At 43.2% G+C, this 20,050-nt stretch overlaps 1 protein-coding gene and 1 non-coding gene across 3 annotated transcripts in view; both read right to left on the bottom strand.

Moving 5' to 3' along the window:
* Positions 1-20,050, bottom strand: part of LOC124550083 (UDP-glycosyltransferase UGT5-like) — a 90,928-nt gene that overhangs the window by 1,001 nt on the left and 69,877 nt on the right. The window lies entirely within an intron of this gene.
* Trnas-cga lies at positions 6,291-6,365 on the bottom strand. The gene has a single exon. It is a non-coding gene; the product is annotated as a tRNA-Ser (tRNA).

The raw sequence follows: 20,050 nt of genomic DNA, 5'->3' as shown, positions 1-20,050 counted from the left end.
GCAGCTTGAACTACTTCATATGCTTCAAATCTTACAAAGGAACCTCCCCATCACACCCCCTTCAGATTTAGCTATAAGTTGGCACAGTGGATAGGCCTTGAAAAACTGAACACAGATCAATCGAGAAAACAGGAAGAAGTTGTGTGGAACTATGAAAAGAAATAAGAAAAATATACAAACTGAGTAGTCCATTCGCAACATAGGCAACACCAAGGAGAGTTTGAGGTCAAGAGCGCCGTAGTCCTGTGGTTAGCGTGGGCAGCTGTGGAACGAAAGTTCGATGGTTCGAGTCTGCCCTCGAGTTAAAAATTTAATTTCTTATTTTCGCAAAGTTATGATCTGTCAGTTCGTTCGTTGACGTCTCTGTTCACTGTAATAAGTTTAGTGTCTGTGTTTTGCGACCGCACCGCAAAACCGTGCGATTAGTAGACGAAAGGATGTGCCTCTCCAATGGGCACCGAAAACATTTGATCGCAAGGTCATAGGTCAACCGATTCCTCCACAGGAAAACACGTCTGATATATTCTATACGACACTGGTGACGGCATGTGCGTCACATGACAGGAATATGTTGTTGACCCACCTTACTTGTACACTTGGCGAGTGGGTAAAAAGATTCTTCTACCTTGCTCGATTTAGGTTTTCTTGTGGATGTGATAATTACTCCCATAAAAGTGTTGGAAACATAAGAGTTTGTCACATAAACTGAAAATAAAAAACTAAACTTTTCACTAGAGGGAGTACTTGAACCAAGGACCACGCGTTCCGCAGCTGCTCACGCTAACTACAGGACCACGGCGCTCCTGAGCTCACACTCTCCTTGATGTTGCTTATCTTTCATATGGACTACTCAATTTGTATATTTTACTTATTTTTTCACAGTTCCACACAACTTCTTCCTGTTTTCTTGATTGGTCTGTGTTCAGTTTTTCTAGGCCTATCCACTGTGCCAACTTATAACTAAATCTGAGGGGGGTGCGATGGGGAGGTTCCCTCGTTAGCAGTTAGACAAGCAAACATAGGAACCATTTTTGACTGCAGTCCACGACTGTCTGTGTTTTCAAATTGTGACTGAATTTGTCTCTATAAGGCATGTTCAATTATACTCTGCGTATTGCGATAGAAATTAAATTTATGTACTTATTTTCACGATTGTAGTGGTGGTTCCTTTTGAAAGCACTGCGACTCTAAGAGCAACATGACTAGCTGTAGCCAGTTGTTGTATTTACTCCCCTCCCCCACACGGATCCTGTATGACCTCATTCCGTTCCTGCACCTCCTCCTTTTCCTCGAACGGATACAGATCCTCTACACCTCCCGCAAACTTGATCCCCCTCACCCGCTTATCTCTCCCATCCTCTCCCACCCCCGTCCGCTGCCGCACCTGTATTCCCACATCCCACCTGCTCTCCATCTCTCCACTCTCCATACCCTCGCATAAGGTGCCTTCCGCCAACTCCGCCTCCCTGATGATGCCCGCATCCCCTCCATCTATCCCTCCTACCAACTTTGATCCTCCCCTTCCACCTCCTGTGTTTTTTCCCAAGGGCACCCTCTCTCCCTTCTCTCGCTCCTCCCTACCTCCCTCCCTCCTCTCCCCCAGGCTTCCCCTACCCCCCGACCTTCTTTCCTCCCCCTCCCCTCTCGTCTGCCACTGGCATCTACACCCGCCCTTCTCCCTCCTCCCCCACCATTTCCACCAGGGCAGGTCCCTGGACTCGTACATGACCAGTGAACATTCACGCGCCAGAGATCATTGCCACTGGTTTTTTGTGTGCCATCGTGTTAGTGCCTTAGTGTTTCACCGTCCGTGCTCTTCGTTCACGTGTGTCGTTTCTGTCATCTATGTTTGTGTATCAGTGCTGAACGTTTTTTTATTTCGCTACGCCTGTGAAGGGCTCCATGTGTTTTACTTTGTGTGTCTACTATTTGCTATCCACCAATTTGTTTTTGCTTTTCTATTTCTTCATCTGTACTACTTGTAATGTCTGTGGCCGAAGAGCGGCGTAGTTTTGACGCTGCCGGCCTACCTTGTATAAGGTATAAAATGACAATAAAGGAAAAAAAAGTTGTTGTATTTCCAGTTTCACACGTTGTACTCTCGCAGAATAAATGAACCCGAAATTCTGGCATGCCTTTTGAAAGGATTTACTTCTGATGCCGACTCAGAGATTGAAAACAGCAGTGAAAGTGGAGATGATTAACACAAAATGAACAGTTGCTCAGTGACCAAATAAATATTGGAAACCAGACTCTAATAAAATAATTTATGAAATTACATGAAATAGAAAAGAGCCTTTTACATCCTTCACCCTCTCCCACTCTCCCACCCAACCCCCCCTCTCCCTCTCCCTTCTAATTTCATTTCACTTCTTGCTCGTCACCTTCTCCTCCAACTCACACTTCATCACACTACTAAACACTTATGTCCACTCATCATGGCTTCTCCCTCACACACCGAAAAGAAATCACCACTATTCCTTCACTACTCCTACACAGTACATAAATATACAGCAACATAATTAAACAGAATTACACTCATACAATAAACTAAAAAAATGAGTAAAGGTCAAAGACAAAGTAATAGCAACGTTATGTTGGCAACACTACAAAACGCAAACCACAATACATACTTAGAAGAATAAAAACAAGCAGAAAACAGTCGTGTGCGGAAAAGTGTGTTGTGTAAAACATAAAAAATGCTTAATTCTACAGATCATCTAAAAATTAGACTACAACTATCACTGTATAAGGAGGAAAAGCATCAATGATGTGCTAGCAGACGGCATTTCACGATGTCGGCGAGAAATCAAGCGGAAATCACCTTAAGTAAAAATCAACATATAGCTAAATAACTGTTTTTCAATCTTAAGGCAAATCAAAATGTAAATAACTCAATTACAGATCACTGGTGATGCTTTACCTCAAGCAAGCGAGACGCGTCTCGTGGAAACAAAAGACATGCACTTCTTTGTGGCTGCAACGACAGAACGAATATACCCTCAACAATTGTAAAGCAACTATGGACAACATGGCCACATAAACCAAGAATTGGAGATGATGTGTTAGCTAAAGACAGTGATCTCGATTTGGCGATAGTACGCAGTAACAAATAGTTTTCCAAGCTAATCAGAAATTCCTGGACGTCAAAGCGTATCATGAGCAAAAAATAAATAAATAAATAAATAAATGTAAAACTGGTGTACCATATAAAAATATACAACAGAAGCAAAGCATCTACCAATAGATAGCACCTCAAGGAACTGTGTATCCTGAAGCACAAAGAAAGAACGTCACAGAATCAGAGGGGTGTGTGTTCTCTATCAAGTAGCCCTATGCCTACCCGCAGAAAGAAACCGCATTTTATTTTACCACCAAAAAGTTGCAGTATTTCATACACAGCGGCTGCATTTGAAACCTCCCCATATGTGTTCAGTTAATGTATGTGACACGTGTTTTTCACATTGTTCTGTCTCGACGTACGTCTAATAATCTAATTACAAAAGAAAATTCAAAAAAGCTAATATTTAGTGTTTCTGGTCTGAAAGGGTTGTCTTGGTGAAATGTAAGCCGAGGAGGGTTGCCATGCAGGCCAACAAAACGGAGTGTAGAATATCGTTGACGTACTGCTGTGCTGTAAGGATACCAAGAAAATGGAGAGAGATTGTCTTGGACATGATACAGGGTTTGTGGTGGACATAATGAAAATAAAGGCGTTTCTCGTTGCGGCGGGATCTTCTCGCGAAATTTAAGGCACCAACTTTCTCCTCTGAATCCGAAAATATTTTATTGTTGCCGACCTACATAGAGAGAAACTATCACCATAATAAAATAAAGAAAATCAGAGCTCGCACGGAAAGATATAGGTCTTCGTTTTTCCCGTGAACTGTTCGTGAGTAGAATATCCGAGAATTATTCTGATGCTGTTTCGAGGAAGCTTCTGCCAGGCATTTAAGTGTGATTTGCAGAGTATCCATGAAGACGTAGATGTATGCTGACATTGCCACAAGTATAATGTGATTCGTCATTCCAAATCACCCGTTTTCAGTCATCCATTGTCCATGGGAACAGTAGCATGTTGGTACAGAATACCGCTGACGCCCACAATGCACAGCGACATGCGCAGTGAACAAAGAGTTGTAAGCTGGCTGCGGTGGGAGTAAGAGCAGTTGTAAGATCGTTGTGACGTAGCAAGGCGGTCCTCGCTTAGTATTACGAAACAAATTGTAATGTTAAGTCGATTTCAAGTGAATTTGTATAAATAAATCGTGTTTAATCTTTGTGGTGTTACTGATTTGGGCAGACAGAGATCCTGAGTCGTCATAATTAAGATTATTGCTCAACAAAGCTAAGCATTACGGTTGGCTGAAATAGTATCAAATTATCCTAGATATAACACTGTTCATATTGTACATGAAGAATTATCAATGCAGTTGGGCATTAGAAAGTGTGGCGACGCATGTGTCGGACTACGATTTCATCACTGTCTTCGGCTACATCGGAGAATACAACATAGCAACATCGTGTGTGCATCATTTATTTGCGACAGTAGTAGTTCGTATCGAACTGGATTCAACATTGTTTAGGACTGATTAGGAAAGAAACTGTGAACATTATTAACAAATTTAAATTATGAATAGGCATCAATTATAATGAACAGTGATTATTGTGAACATTATTACAATGGCTGACACAGAGCAAAACGATGGTGACATTATTAATGAGGAAGGACAATTCGACGATTCAGTTAATGTAGAAAAGAGTTGTGAACTCGATCATTCCGCGAGCTGTGTAAAAGAAGATTTGTGGTTCAAATGGCTCTGAGCACTATGGGACTTAACATCTATGGTCATCAGTCCCCTAGAACTTATAACTACTTAAACCTAACTAACCTAAGGACATCACACAACACCCAGCCATCACGAGGCAGAGAAAATCCCTTACCCCGCCGGGAATCGAACCCGGGAACCTGGGCGTGGGAAGCGAGAACGCTACCGCACGACCACGAGAAGCGGGCTGTGAAGTGCACTTTGCAAGACAATACAATGACAATACAATCGACTCTTCAGCAACCCACTTTCATCAAACATCAAGTGACACTTTCAGTGCAGTGCTTCAACAGCAGACAATATTGTCAAACAATGGGGTACTACAAACGATTTATTTTGTGACATCCTTGCCACTTCCGCTTCGCACGAAAATCTGGCACATACTGAGCCACAACTGTCCGACTGGTCCGATTTGTAATTGTTCTTTCAGACTGACGTTTCTTCCGTGCCGCCTGCAAAATTGTTCGATCCAATGCTAGTGCAGCCGGATGAACAGTCTTCAGAAAGTCGTATCGGGCTCCCAACTGTGCTTCGAACAGATATGGAATATTCGTCTGTCGTACCCCTAAGGATGTCGTGCTGGTAGCTGGCACGACTACCCATTGGTGTCGCCTGCACAAGCTTTAGCACACATCCTAGACAGCCACTTTTTGGCCTGGACCAACCCACTGTCTGGTTAACTATAGTCAAAAGCATCCTCGCCACATATGACGTCACTAGTGACGATGCAAAACTTGTTACGCTGTTCAATTTCTCAAGAGAGCACGCTTTGTGGTAAGTGACATTATCCTTGCACATCTTGCAGATAACAAGTACACTACAGCAAAATCGTCTCTTCTGCAATCCCTCTCACGGATGCCGGTAGAACAACTATAGCAAGTGATTTATAACGAACATCTGGGAAACGGGCACCCTTGTAGACAGAACTCAATACGTTCCTCTTAAAGGAAATCGACAGATGTAAAAGTGACTTCCGAAATACCCCAAGGAGTGTGATAAAAACTGTTACTGTTTGCAATGTACATAAATGATTGGTAGGAAGGATAAGCAGTTCTTGAAGAATGTTTGCAGATAATGTGATTCTCTATAAGAAAGTAGGAATGCAACGATACAGATTTGCAGAATCACCAGCGGAGGATTGATGAATGGTGCAAGCTTTGGCAATTGACCCGCAATGTAAATAAATGTAATATATTCCGCGTGCATTGGAAACGAAATCCATTACTGCACAATTACACTGTTGATGGCAAATTGCTGGAAACAGCATATACCGTATATATATATATATATATATATATATATATATATATATATATATATATATATATATATATAAAAAACAGTAATTGTCCAGAGCAACCCTAAGTGGAATGTCCACGTAAAACAAATGGTAGGAAAAACAGCTGCCAGACTGAGATTCACAGGAAGAATCGTAAGGAACTTCTGGCAGGTTAAAACTGTGTGCCGGACCGAGACTCGAACTCGGGACCTTTGCCTTTCGCGGGCAAGTGCTCTACCAACTGAGCTATCCAAGCACGACTCACGCCCCGTCCCCACAGCTTTAATTCCGCCAGTACCTCGTCTCCTACCTTCCAAACTTTACAGAAGCTCTCCTGCGAACCTTCCAGGAGTGCTAGTTCTGCAAGGTTCGCAGGAGCGCTTCTGTGAAGTTTGGAAGGTAGGAGACGAGGTACTGACGGAATTAAAGCTGTGGGGGCGGGGCCTGCATCGTGCCTGGGTAGCCCAGTGGGTAGAGCTCTTGCCCGCGAAAGGCAAAGGTCCCGAGTTCGAGTCTCGGTCCGGCACACAGTTTTAATCTGCAAGGAAGTTCCATATCAGCGCACACTCCGCTGTACAGTGATAATTTCATTCTATAATCGTAAGGAAATATAACGCTCCATGAATGAAGTGGCTTACAAGGAAGGAGCTTGTTCTCCGATTCTTGACTATTGTCCTTCAATCTGGGATCCAATGAAGAGCGATGTGTTTCATATGCTCAACGAACTCCCGTGTTAGACATTACAAGAGAGGCATTGTGCATCACAGAGAGGCTTACTATCAAAGTTTCCAGAGAGCATTTTCTGGGAAGAGTTGGACAACATATTACTTCCTCCCACATACATTTCGCGAAATTATCTCGACGAGCAAATTCGAGAAATTAAAGATAATACGGAGGCCTACCATCAATCATTCTTCCCATAAACCATTCACGAGCGGAACAGGGAACGAGGGATCAGTTACGTGCCGTTAGCTGGCATGCGAAGTATGATGTAGATGTACATGAACAGGTCTCCGTCACAGCTCTGACGTAGATTATGCGGACTAGTTATCAACTGGTGCCATACCATATGTTATGGACTTTATGGATCTTCAAACTTCCATCGCAAGTGTACAGCATAATCACCCATGAACATAAATCGTTGGATAACTGGCCCAGATTAGCAGACAGGATCTTCGTCATACTCTAACACAATGCATCGGTACCATCGATAATAATACCACAACACCAGTGTCAGCGTCCCTGCCACCACACTGCTGCCAAGCAAAGACACAACAATCACCTACACTGTCCCAAGAACTTTGTGACACCATCCAAACCTGGTCTTGACACAACAATGGCACCTCTGTCAACACAACACATTAACCTTGCAGACTGTTGACTGTAGTCTTTCGAACTGTGAATGCGCTCTAGTAGGTTCTGTGGCTGTCTCTTGTGTGGATGTGGTCTTGTACTGCGGTTATTCGTGTAAAAAAAAGGGTGCTATCTCAAAGCAGGACGTGTTATCTGTCACCCTGGTCCTATCCTGGCGCAGGACTCTACATTGCTGACCCATAACGACTAAATACTGATTTATTTTGATACTGATTCAGATACTACACGTCGACAGTACGCCATTGTGCAACCATTGTGTGGTGCAGTCCACAAGACAAGACAATGATTTCAATGTTAGAGCGTATGGTGCTTTGTAATCTACTCCTCTGCAACATTCATCAAATGCAGTGCTCCAACAGTGGACAGTAAAATCTAACAATGGTGTGCTACAAACGATTTACTTTGAGGCTTTGTTGCCACTCCCACTTCCCATGAAAATCTGGGACATAATGAGCCACAATAATCCGAACGGTTAGGTTCGCGATCATATACTGTGCCCGACAATAATACCACTGCACATAGATCGCAGCAACAGCCTCAGCATGCCCACCATCTCGCTGCAGTCGAGTTCGGACACAACAGTCACCTACATTCGCCAATGACAACTTCCTCACACCATCTCAACCCGGCCTCAAACGGCGATGGAAGTCTCTGAGGAAGTGCCTCTGCCAACACAACCCTTCACTCACCAATGGGGTCAGTAATGCACCTCTTACTTGTGTGCTTCCCACTGAAACTTCATGCATGCCTACACCCCCAATCTCTCCACAAGAGTCGTTTATACAGTGCGCTATCAGGAATGGAGTGGTACGTGAGATTACCACCATGCCACGCCCTCCAGCCCATCACAGACCACACAGGTTACCGCCAGACAAGCTCTGTGTCACTAAGGCTGCAATCGATGAACTCCTAAAAGCCGAAGTTCTGAGACCTTTGAACAGCTCATGGGCTTCACCCACACTGAACATTCAGGATTTCACCTATTGTCTTGTACGCACTTCTGCTTTGAGGATCAATCACTGCAAGCAAGCGTTCCTGCAGATAGTGATGAGTGCTAAAGATATTCACAAGACAGCGGTTATCATGCCATTCAGCTTCTTCGAGTTCCCGTTTACGCTACATGGCCTGAAAAACGCGATTTAAACCAGGCATCTTTTTATTGGTGGTATTTTGTTCAAGCTCCTAACCTGCTTTGCCCACCTAGACAATGTCCTCAGACAAGGGCACGCGTGAATTGCATCTTAAATGAGTTTTCGACACGCTTGCTGATAACGGTTTGTGATTAATGAAGAAAAATGGCAGTTCGACGCACTGAGGTCATCTTTCTCAGGTATATCGTTAATGATGACGTCATTTGTCCTACACCACAACAAGTTGAATTCATCTTTCAGCTGCCGCTGCTGCAGTATCTCCAAAAATTATGTCTATACCTAGGGATGATTAATTTCTATCGCCATTACCTTCTGCAGGTAGTCGCCATTTAGGCTCAACTCACAGAAGTTTTTGCGAACAAGAATAGCACTGGTAAAATGTAAGCTGGCTGGGCCCCCTTGCATGCAGCTCGCCTTTGACCAGCTTAAAGACCACCTTGCACATGTCATGATTTTGGCACACCCACTTCCTCACGCTCATATCACTATTACATCTGATGCAAATGATTCCTCTATTGAGGCGGTTCTCCAACAGGCAGTGACAGGTTAAGCAATCACTTCAGTTTTCCTCATGTAAACTGAAAGCTTCACAGCGTAAGTGGTTTACCTATGACCGTGAGCTTCTAACCGTTTATGAGGCAGTTCATCAGTTCAAAGTTGATATCGAAGGCAGGCCATTAGTCATTTACATGGGCCATCAACCGCAGACGCAATCCGAAAGGCATATGCCTCAGGTGATTCAGCCACCTGAACTATACTGCACAGTTTACAATCGATGTGCACCACCTGAAGAGCGCAGACAATGTTGTGGTGGACAACCTCACAAATCAACGCCCTCTTGCGCGAATCGACTACAACGAATTCCAACAACTACAACACCTTCGCCACGATCCCACTACTTATCTCAGACTTACACATTGCCTGATACTGGGGGTGGGTAGACAGATTTTGGTATGATGTGTTACAAAACCGAACTCGCCCCTTTATATCTCACTGCTTTGGAAGATCATTTACGACGAGTTGCACAAATTGTCGCATTCCAGCATCAGCCCAATGACACACTTTCACCTACATCTACATCATGCTCCGCAAGCCACCTAATGGTGTGTGGCGGGGGGGTACTTCCGGTACCACTATCTGATCCCTCCAACACTGTTCCTGTGACTGCGAAGAATGATTGACAGTAAATCTCTGTATTGGCTCTAATTTCTCGAATTTTCTCCTCGTGGTCAATACGTGAAATGTATATGGGGAGAAGTAATATGTTGTCTGCGGGTGTACAGGATGGAATGTTCAGACTGTGATGCCTGCTATGTGGGACAGACTGGTAAAGGACTTGAGATGAGGTTTGGTGAGCATGTAGCTTTGTATAGCTGAGAGATCCAACTTCGCTGCCGATCAGGCTGAGAATGGACACACACTCTCCTCACAGAGGATCGGTGCCAGGTTATTGCATAAAGCTGAGAAGGGCAGATTCATGAACTTCCTGGAGGAGATGGAGATATTCTGTCATCTGAGGTCATCTGACATTCACCTGTTCAATGAGCAGGCATTTCAGGTCAGGGGATGTCACAACTCAGGAGGGAACTAATATGGAAATTATTTTTTGTTCATTGTTATTTCATACCCCCTGCCCCATGTCATGTGTTGTCCGACTCCTCCTGAAAAATGCTGTCCCGAAATTTCAATAGTAAATCTCTCCTGATGCACAACACCTCTCTTGTAACGTCTCTTGTAACGTTTGTTTAGCATCTCCATAACGCTCTCTCGCCAGCTGAACGATCCCGTGACGAAACGCGCCGTTCATCGCTGAATCTTCTCTATCTCCTCTATCAGTCCTATCTGATAGGGATCCAAGATAGTTGAACAATACTCAGGAATTGCATGAACAACCGCATTATAAGCCACTTCTTTCGTGGATGAGTTACATTTCCTAAAGATTCTTCCGATGAATCTGAATCTGGTGTCTGCTTTTCCCCTATCTGTTTTATATGCTTATTCCACTTAAGGTCGCTCTGGATAGTTACGCCTAGATATTTTACGGCAGACGCTGTCTCCAGCTGTTTGTCATCAATAGTGTAGCTGTACAGTAGTGGATTTCTTTTCCTATGTATGCACAATATGTGACCTTTACTTATGTTCAGGGTCAACTACCACAGTCTGCACCATTCATCAATTCTCTGCAGGTCGTTCTGCAAATGTAAGTAGGCTGTTTATGTTTTCTTATTGCCAACGTTACGTAGCGCTCTGTATGAAAATCACTGGCTCTCATGTGTGCAGTCTGTGGCTAGTTTGCATTGTTGTCTGCCATTGTAGTGTTGGGCAGCTGGATGTGAACAGCGCGTAGCGTTGCGCAGTTGGAGGTGAGCCGCCAGCAGTGGTGGATGTGGGGAGAGAAATGGCGGATTTTTGAAATTTGTAAGACTGGATGGCATGAACTGCTATATATATTATGACTATTAAGGTAAATACATTGTTTGTTCTCTATTAAAATCTTTCATTTGCTAACTATGCCTATCAGTAGTTAGTGCCTTCCGTAGTTTCAATCTTTTATTTAGCTGGCAGTAGTGGCGCTCGCTGTATTGCAGTAGTTCGAGTAACGAAGATTTTTGTGAGGTAAGTGATTTGTGAAACGTATAGGTTAATTTAGTCAGGGCCATTATCTTGTAGGGATTATTGAAAGTCAGATTGCGTTGCGCTAAAAATATTGTGTGTCAGTTTAAGCACAGTCATGTATAATTTTTCTAAGGGGACATTTCACAAATTATTACTAACTTTTGGCATTGCTACTTTGGTATAAACAATTGCATCCTCTGTGAATAGCCTTAAAAAGCATCCGACGATTTCTACTCTGCGCTTTTTTCTAGTCGAGGGACAACACCCAGAACACCACACCAAGTGTGACTTCTTAGCGTGTCACTTTACACATGCCTAAAAACTGCTGAATGATTTGACTCACACGCTACCACGTCACGGCTGACCCCATGGGATCCGTTCTGGCAGCCAACACTTCCGGCCAATCCTACTAAGGGCAGACTTACCGACCACTAGTACATCTTCAGGACTTTCGCCTCTGCGTGATGAGATGGGAATTTCTCCCACATATGGACATTCCAGCCAGTATACAAACACCGCTTAGACCAACATCTGTGCCGGCCGCGGTGACCGAGCGGTTCTAGGCGCTTCAGTCCGGAACCGCGCGACGGCTACGGTCGCAGGTTCGAACCCTGACTCGGGCGTGGATATGTGTGATGTCCTTAGGTTTAAGTAGTTCTAAGTTCTAGGGGACTGATGACCTCAGCTGTTAAGTCCCATAGTGCTTAGAGCCTTATGAACCAACATCTGTAAGAACTCGGACCTCTCCATGCCTCTCCTGCTGATCACGTCTCATATGGTTTCTCCATCGTCATATCATGGTGGTCACCTGGCCCACCCAATGCTCTGCACTATTGGGGAGGGAGGTTCTTTGTCAGGACGCCGTGATGTATTAACCTCGCTGACTATCGACTGTGGTCTCTTGCAGGCAGTCTTCGGAACTGTCAGTGTGCTTTGTTGGTTGTATGGCTGGCTCTTGCACAAATGTGTTCTTGTATTGACATTATTCTTGTAATAAAGAGAATGCTATCTCAAGTCAGGGCATGTTATCTGTCACCCTGATCCACTCCCAGGGCAGGACTATACCAACAGTTATAAGAATGCAAATTTTACTGTATTTAACATTACTTTGAAAGATGATTTAATATTTTCTCATATACCGAAATATTCTCATAATTTCTAACGTCACCTATGATCATAATTAATGGTTTAATAGTGCATTACTAAATAATTATTCAATGATATTAACTATAAGAATCATGAGACCTGAGTTCCTCCTGGCGTATACAATTTGCAAACATCTTCCGGGAACTCAGCCAGGTAATGTTTACGGCTACCGCCGATATTTCGGCGGGAGTACACCCCACCATTTTCAAGGCACAAACTGCAACGGACAAATGATGTACAGGCAAATTTAAAACATCGATTCTTGTAGTAATTCAGGAAAGATAACACACACACACACTGAACGCTAGTGCCACCAAAGATGACCAAAGTCAGAGGTATCGATAGTGAAAGACTATGAACTAGCTAGTGACATAACATTGACTCTTTCCCTCTGTTTTTTGACAAGGGAGTGATCAGGATTCCAAGCAGAGTTTAAGCAAAAACCTCCATCCCTGTTTACAAGGTTGCTCGCTAATTCAATCTCAACAGTCTCCTTAATAACACTGCCCCAATAACTGGACGTGCATGCCTGTGTCTCGGTATTGTTATATGGCATAGGGTCACCAGTATCCAAACAATGTCCACATATAGCAGATCTACGTGGCTGCTGTAATTGTGTATGCCGTTTATGCTCAATACATCGGTACTACACGGTCCTGATAGTCTGACCAATATATGCCATGCCACAGCTACAAGGAATGCGATATACACCCGCCTTACGCAAACCAAGATCACCCTTAACAGAACCCAAAAGCACTCTAGTTTTAAATGGAGGTCGGAAAACACATTTCGCATCGTATTCCCGTAAAATACAACCGATCTTGTTGGAAGTGCTTCGTATGTGGGGCAAAAAGGCAGTAGACTAAGGTGTCGACTCAGTATTATCATCAATCACCTTTTGTACAGTGGTCGATAGCGCAACACATGTTCAATCTGTCTTTCACCATACCCATTTTGACGAAATGTAGCTTCAAGATGAGGCAACTCAGCTGGCAAAGTTCCAGTGTCGGAAATGACATGAGCCCTGTGTACCAAGGTGCGAAGTACCCCTGCACGCTGAGCCAGATGGTGACAACTATCAGCCTCTTAGTAAAAGTCTGTGTGAGTGCGTTTCCGGTAAACTCCATGTCCCAATGATCCATCAGCCTTCCTCCTAACCAAAACGGCAAGAAAGGGAAAGCAACCATCCTTTTCCACCTCCATTGTAAAACGAATGTTCTGGTGGATCGAGTTCAGATGTTCTAAACAGGCATTCAAATTCTCCCTACCATGAAGCCCAACAACAAAAGTATCATCAAAATATCTGAAGAAACAGGCGGGTTTCAAAGGCACCGACTCTAATGGACGTTCCTCAAAGTCTTCCATAAACAGATTTGCAACACAGGAGACAACGGACTACCCATCGCAATCCATCTATCTGTTCGTAATACCGGTCACTGAATAGAAAGTAACTGGATGTCAACAAATGTCAAAAGAGATTAGTTGCTTCAACACTAAACCTAACCTCAATTAACCGCAACGTATCAGAGGAACACGAGTGAAGAGAGAGACCATATCAAAACTTACTAAAATATCAGTCATTCAACCGCATTCCCTCCAAACGACGTAAGAAATCAACTGAGTTCCTAATTGATGTCCACACTGACCAACTTGTGAACTTAACAGAGAAGCAAGATGTTTGGCTACACAATATGTCGGAGAGCCAATATTGCTCACTGTAGGATGGAAAGGAACCCCTTCCTTGTGTACCTTCAGAAGGCCATATAACGTAGGGAGAATAGCACTATAGGTGTTAAGGCCTTTGATAGTGTCCTGCGACAAACCACTTTTCTTCAGGAGGCTGTTGATCTTTCTCTCAACACTTTTCGTGAGGCCAGCACAACAATTCAGCCTCATTGCTTTCATTAATCTTTTGTCATTTATTATAAAATTATAATTTTTAACAAAATAAATAACGGAAAAACAATTTATAACAAACTGACCAACAAACAACAGATATCAACCATGAAAACCACGACGTAATGAGATATGGAGATGTGCACATGGCCGTGTATTGGGTGGAAATGAGCTGCAGGGTCACGTGATAAACAACGAACGGATGACGTCAGCCATCAGAATTTTCTTCCATAGAAACCTGGATGATGCCGTGATGTGATGTGATGGCTAGCATAGATGCCGCCATTTGAAATGGATTTCGGAATGTTTTGACAGGACGTGACATGAGAAGACGTGACAGAGTGTGAATGGGCCTTAACTGAGAAGCAAAATACAATTTTTTCGCTTTAGCTTTGAAAATCCTTTCATAATGAAATAATTTCAATAAACTTTTCGTCTCCTATTTTACTTCCTTAGGGGACTTAATTTCCAAAAACAGTGAAACACAATTTTCTTTTTAAATTTCTAACTGAGAAGACAAATACGAGTTTCATAGATGTAGCTTTAGAAGTGCTTTAGGAGTTCTTTAATAATGATTTATTTAAAAAACTTTCACCCAGTGCTTTACGTCCTTAATACTGAATTTCCAAAAATGCTAAAACACATATTTTTCTATTTCTCACTGAGAAACCGGATACCAATTTTCGTACTTCTACTTTCAAAATTTCCTTAATAATGACATATTTTCAAAAAGCTTTTCATCCCCAACTTCCCCCTTTAGGAGGGGAATTTCGAACAGTTCCTTGTTAAACGATGTATAAAAGTGCAAGGTCCACACCCTCTCCAAATTCCAAATATCTATCTTAGCAGTTTAGGCCAGGCGGTGACGACTCAGTGAATCAGTCATACCCTATTTCTACTCCCTATTCATTGAACTTCCCAAAACAGTGAAAGACATATTTTTTCACTCCAACCAATATTCAAAACTTTAGCTTTAAAAACGCTTTTACAATGTAATACTTTCATTCATAACAATTTTCAAAACTTTAGTTTTAAAAATGGTTTTACCATGAAAAACTTTCATAAAAGTTTTAAACCACTAGGGTTGAATTTCCAAAAACAGTGAAACACATATCTTTTATTTTTGACACAAACGCTAAATACAAATTTTCATAGATTTAGCTTCAAAAATGCTAGCAAAATAAAATATTTCCATAAAAGCTTTCCCTTATTTCCTCCCAATAGGGGTTGAATTTCCAAAAACAATGAAACACGTATTTCTTCATTCCTTACAGAGAAGTCAAATACTAATTTTCATAGATCTAGCTTTGAAAATGCTTTCATAATGAAATAATTACATAAAACTTTTCGTACCCTATTTTACTTCCTTAGAGGCTTAAATCTTCAAAAGCACTGAAAGAGGTATTTCTTATTTCTAATCTGAAAGTGAAATACCAATTTTGATAGATGTAGCTTTAAAAATGCTTTAATAGTTCTTTAATAGGGATTTATTTTTAAAACATTTCGCTCAATATTCTACCCCCTTAGTCACTGAATTTCCAAAAACACTGATATCTTTTTTTTTTTAATTTATGATGGAGAGACCAAATACCAATTTTCATAGTTCTGTCTTCAAGATTGCCTTAATAGAGGTATATTTAAAAAAAAGAATTTCATCCCCTATTTCACCACCTTGAGGACGAAATATCGAAAAATACCTTCTTAAACGAGGTCTACAGTATAAGATCAATATCCCCTGCAAAGTTCAGGCTTCTATCCATAGTGGTTTGGGCTGGGCGATGACGAGTCAGTGAGTAAGTCAGTAAGTTGGGTTATTGCCTTTTATATGAAGGGATCACACAGCGGGTTTCTCATTCAGAAGTTGTATTTGAATGTTGTTTGAGTGAATATTATATTATCCCTCATGTAAGAAGGAGAACTGTCTACCATCACATGTTAGAGTTCAACAGTGCAATGATCATGGTCTGTCGAGACAGTTATTGATCATTCTGCTGTGTTGCTACTCATATCGATCAGGATCCGACACAATCACGAGAATATCCAATAGATAGGTTCATGAGAACCACATTCAACGCCATGCAGGATCTCAATGGCCCCAACCATGTAGTGTCCTAAAGGACATACGTACTGTTTACTCTGCCATGAGGGATCTTACAAACACGTCATATATCATCACCTAAGAAAATGACTTGGTTGAGGCAAGGACAGTGCGCTGATATCAGGAGCACCATGATCCATCAGTATGGTGACCATTTGTGCAGTTTCCCTCGACATTGCAGCAGAGAGGGGCAAGCTGATAGTGGTGCGCCAAACAACACTGGACATAGGAATGGCACCCCATTGTCTTTTCAGATGAGTTCTGGATTTATACATAACATTATGATGTATCCAATCGTGGAGGATCCGAGGAGAACAAACGTTGTCAGATTGCATTAATCAACAGCACACAGTCCCAGGACATGGCTGAATTGTATGAGGTGCATTGGCTACACAATATGATCACCTCTGGCTCACATAGCCAGTAATTCATGTACATTTCTTATATTTTAGGGCTAGTGGGTCTGTATGATGGATTCAGAAAACAATGCTGATCATTTGTGACAACTTAAAATTGTTTTGTAACTTTTTCAAATTGACGAACAAAATGTTTGACAAGACTGAAATCATTTCTCAGTACAATTTGTCCTGTTTTCTTTGCCAGCCTTTTTAACATGTAAGCACCAACTTCTTTTTCAAGACAGAATTTCTTGCAGTGTTCATCTAGGATATAGTTACAGTATTTTTGACTGCCCATAAAAATCAATAATACTGAGGATTCTCACACAGACATGTTCAGAGTCTCAAGTAACTACTGCTGGAAATTTTCAGATGCACTGCTGTATAGTCAAATACACTCTAAGGCAAAGAAAATAACACACCACGACGGAATTATCCGAATAGGTGGGAAATTGGTAGACGTATTGTACATGTGCAGACAAAATAAAATTACTACAATTTCAGAAAAATTGGATGATTTATTAAAGAGAAAAGGTTCCACAAATTGAGCAAGTTTAATAAAAATATTGGTCCACATCTGGCCCTAATGCAAGCTGTTATTCGGCTTGGCACTGATTAACAGAGTTGTTGGATGTCCTCCTGAGAGATACCGTGCCAAATTCTGTCCCGTTTCTGCATTAGATCGCCAAAATCTCGAGATGGTTGGAGGGTCCTGCCTATAACACTCCAAAAGTTCTCAGCCGTGGAGAGATTCTGCGATCTTGCTGCCAAGGTATAGTTTGGCAAGCTCGAAGACAAGCAGTAGAAACTCTCGCCGTGTGCAGGTGGGCTTTATCTTGCTGAAATGTAAGCCTGGAATGGTTTGCCATAAAGGGCAACAAAACAGTCCATAGAATATCGTCGACACACTTGCTGTGCTGTAAGGGTGCCGTGGATGTCAATCAAAGTGGTCCTACTATGAAAAGAAATGGCATTCCCGACCATCACTCCTGGTTGTCAGGCTGTATGGTAGGTGACAGTCAGGTTGGTATCCCACCACTGTTGGGGGCAACTCCAGACACATCTTCGCCGGTCATCAGGTCTCAGTTCAAAATGGGACTAATCACTGAAGAGAGAATTCCACGTCAGTTAGTGAAATTCCAAGCCAGCAGATGTACCGAGATCAGCTTTTTGGGCCACCTAATATGACTAGAGGCAGTGTGGCGAACAAAGTTACAGAGCAGCATGTAAGGACAGCTTTTAAAGACCAGTGAAACCGCCCCACCATGCAACTGACGGCAGGGTGGTAGCTTGTCATAAAGTGGATGAGTGTGGCAGACGTTTCCATGAGAATCTTGAATAAACATGACATGAACTGCCAATGGATGGCAGTCCGTGGTGACATGGCAGGGCACCCAAAACATGAGACCCACATGTCTATAAAAGCCTTGGTCACTGTGTCCACGTTTATTTCAAGTAGGGACATAGCTTCAGGCCACCAGGGGTATCTGTCAGTGACACTAATCACCTCCTGGTGACTGTTGGATGATGGGAGGGGGCCTACAAGATCCATGTGTATGTGCAAGAGGCAAATAGTCAGCCAGGGGGAGAAGAGGCAATGGGGGCACGCACGTGCCTGCCTACTTTTGAGCACTGGAAGAGACTCAGGTGGAGGCCCAGTTGGTGCAGACACGCTGGATACCAGGCCAAACGAAATGCTCCAGAATGAGCATAGTAAACACACGGATGCCAGAATGGGTCAGACCATGCAGGTGTTTGAAGGTAAGGACGCGCGATTGACTAAGGTAATCAGCAACTAGGGTTTTCAATGCCAGCAATGCTGTCAAAATTGGCTGGGTGAGACCTGCATGCTTTCCTAGCGACATAATCTCGTTTTTAGTGGGCAGTGGGCAGTAAAAACAGTGAAATGGTGCTCTTTCACCGAGGGGTGGAAATACCTAATCGCCTCATACAAAGCAAGGAGCTCGTGATCTTACATGGCCCAAGGCTGCCATGACTCTGCGACCTTTGCTGAGAAAACCGCCAGATGCTGTTCCATCCTCTCATGACGTTGCTGCAGGACTACACCTATGGCTGACTGGTTGGTGTCAGTAACAACGGCAAGCAGGCCGTTCAGGTGGAGATGGGCCAAGCGGGCGGCTTGTGAGAGGCTGCGTTTCACTTGCTCAAAACTTCTTGACATCTGTGTTGTTCAGGGAATGGGCCTGTTGCCTCTTGTGCAGTTGCCATGGGTGTGGTCATGAGCAGCGCTTGCATGCTCACGGCGTTATTCAGATGGCGTTTAAAGAAATTTGCAATCCTAAGGAACATGCAGATTTCCTTGTGCGTAGTGGGGCATGGAAACTATGACACGGCACGGACCTTCTCGTCTATGGGGCGGGAATCTGCGAACGATATCCTGTACCCCAGAAAGTTGATCTCTGAAAACGTAAATGCACTTCTCCAGACTGATAATGACACACACCACATGAAGGAGAGAGAATACCTTCCGAACTTGGTGGCAGTGCTCATCTAGGTCATGTGAGTAAATTAGGATACTGTCCAAATATGCGAAACACCCCTAAACGAAACATAAGACGTTGTCAAGGATGCGCTGCCATTTGTGGGTGGCTTTTGGAGCCGGAATGGCATGAAAACACTCTCGATGAGGACGAAAGGTGTAACAAGGCCGTCTTCTCCGTATCCTTGGAGGCCATTGGTATCTCGTACACGTTTTTGTGCAGTCTTCTTTGCTAAATACGGTTGCGCCAGACAATCATAAAAGTGGAATGGGGTAACGAATAGGCACCATCCTGGCATTTAGTGCCTGGAAGTCTCTGCATGGGCGCCGTGTGTCATCTTTCTTTTGCACAAGGTATAGAGTGGAGGCCCATAGGCTCTTGGAAGGTCGGAGCACTTCCGCAGCGATTGCTGCCTAGATCTTGGCCTGTGGGGCTCTCTCTCTTTGTATGGTGGAAGGGAGTGGTTGGAACAGGTGAGGGGGGGGAAATGTCGTGAAGACGTCAACGAAAATGGATGGCATAGGACACTTGTTTGAAGGAGTAAAAATGGTGGAGCGGGATTGACATGGGACAGAATGGTGGAAGGTGGCATCAACAACATGGCGATTTGCCAAATGGTTCAAATGGCTCTGAGCACTATGCGACTTAACTTCTGTGGTCATCAGTCGCCTAGAACTTAGAACTAACTAAATCTAACTAACCTAAGGACATCACACACATCCGTGCCCGTAGCAGGATTCGAACCTGCGACCATAGCGGTTC

Source organism: Schistocerca americana, chromosome 1 (assembly GCF_021461395.2).
Source record: "Schistocerca americana isolate TAMUIC-IGC-003095 chromosome 1, iqSchAmer2.1, whole genome shotgun sequence".
NCBI lineage: Eukaryota > Metazoa > Arthropoda > Insecta > Orthoptera > Acrididae > Schistocerca > Schistocerca americana.
Note: the sequence above shows the minus strand (reverse complement) of the source record. Positions and strands in the feature narration are given on the sequence as shown.